This window comes from Podarcis liolepis (genome assembly GCF_965112155.1).
Source record: "Podarcis liolepis genome assembly, chromosome: 8".
In the NCBI taxonomy this organism is placed as follows: domain Eukaryota; kingdom Metazoa; phylum Chordata; class Lepidosauria; order Squamata; family Lacertidae; genus Podarcis; species Podarcis liolepis.
The window spans coordinates 63,654,076-63,656,241 of NC_139560.1; positions in this window are offsets into that span (position 1 = coordinate 63,654,076).

A 2,166-nucleotide genomic window follows, 5' to 3' on the forward strand; every position below is an offset into this window, starting at 1 on the left:
ACTCCCAGCCCTACATGAGAGGTACAAATCATTGAAGTAATTGGGATAGACGCTTACAGATGGCAGAATCACTTTTTCCCTCTCCAATGAGATTATAATATCCTTCCTAACCAATGACAATTGGGCTGTCATGAAAATTACATCACATTATCTCTCTGGAGAGACCAGCATTTCAGTCAGACAGCTGTCAAAATAAATAAAAAACTACTATATTTGGGAGACTCGAAGAATCTGTGTCCTTTTGAAGACTCTCTGAACTGTAGGACAAATTAATAGCAAAATCTCAATTGAAATTGTTCATTCATTTGGCTTGTTATACGTCAGCTGTCTAACAAATGTTACATTAACATTGGCAGTATTTGTTAAGAGTGTTGTTGTTTGTGTGTGTGTGTGTGTGTGTGTGTGTGTCAAAGTTAGGCCTGTGGCAAATAGCGGTTCCCTTGATTCAACTAACTGGTGCATTTCTCTGTTACAAAGTCAGCTCTGGTTACAGGTTTTGCCTAGCTATTTATCCTTCGCTATAAAACAGGCTAGATGAGTGTCATGAAAGCCCAGCTCAGCTTTTAGGTATGATAGACGCAGGAACACAAAGCCCTGTGTCCACTAGGTCCCTTTCTAATTTGTCCTAAACTTACATTCTACATATGGTACTCCCCAAATTTATATCTATCTTTGTTAACATAGTGATTAGCTGTGCAATGCCTTTATGACACGGTTAGGTCCTCTTGTGTCATCAAGCTAGGAATGGAAGAATAATACAAGAGCAAAAACCCCTGTTCTCGAAGAAGAAGAAGAAGAAGAAGAAGAAGAAGAAGAAGAAGAAGAGGAGGAGGAGGAGTTGTTTGGATTTGATATCCCGCCTTTCACTCCCTTTAAGGAGTCTCAAAGCGGCTAACATTCTCCTTTCCCTTCCTCCCCCACAACAAACACTCTGTGAGGTGAGTGGGGCTGAGACTTCAAAGAAGTGTGACTGGCCCAAGGTCACCCAGCAGCTGCATGTGGAGGAGCGGAGACGCGAACCCGGTTCCCCAGATTACGAGACTACCACTCCTAACCACTACACCACACTGGCTCTCTAGTAGTCAACCAGATGCCTGTGGGAATTCTGCAAGCAATAGTACTCTCTCTGCGTGTGAATCCCACTACTGTATTGCTATTCAAAGGCACGTGGCTCAGGTTCACCTCTGCTTCCAATACTGGATGCGAGTGATTAAGTTCTTTAGTGTTAAAGAACACACACCTTGCAACAATTGCAATCTTGTGATTGATTATGCGAGGCAGGGCTTACCTGTGCGCGCACACCTTTCAATATTATATTAAATTGGCTCCTATGCCTGGGAACAACCCCCCTCCCCTACTACTTCGTGTGGTCTAGGCATGTCTAGAATAATAATAATAATTTATTATTTATACCCCGCCCATCTGGCTGGGCCTCCCCAGCCAGTCTGGGCGGCTTACATAAAACCAAAAATACAGTAAAATCACACGTTAAAAACTTCCCTGAACAGGGCAATTGCGTTGTAAAGAAGTACCCCTAGTTAAAGCTATGGCTTTCCCAGTAGTGATGTATGGAAGTGAGAGCTGGACCATAAAGAAGGCTGATCGCCGAAGAATTGATGCTTTTGAATTATGGTGCTGGAGGAGACTCTTGAGAGGCCCATGGACTGCAAGAAGATCAAACGTATCCATTCTTAAGGAAATCAGCCCTGAGTGCTCACTGGAAGGACAGATCGTGAAGCTGAGGCTCCAATACTTTGGCCACCTCATGAGAAGAGAAGACTCCCTGGAAAAGACCCTGATGTGTGGGAAAGATGGAGGGCACAAGGAGAAGGGGAAGACAGAGGACGAGATGGTTTGGCAGTGTTCTGGAAGCTACCAGCATGAGTTTGACCAAACAGTGGGAGGCAGGAGTGCCTGGCGTGCTCTTGGTCCATGGGGTCACGAAGAGGCGGATACGATTAAACAACAGTTCCTTAAGAGCGCTATTCCTCATTAGAGACCTCAGAGCGGGATGCACGTGCACGTACTTAAGGCGACTAAGTTGATTGAAACGCGCTGCCCAACAGCAGCGGCCCTGAAGGGGGGTCCCCTCCTCCTCCTCGTCCGCTCCCCTGAGCCCCCGAACCGCTTCTCTTTCGAAACTTAAGGGGCAGCTTCCTCCCAGGC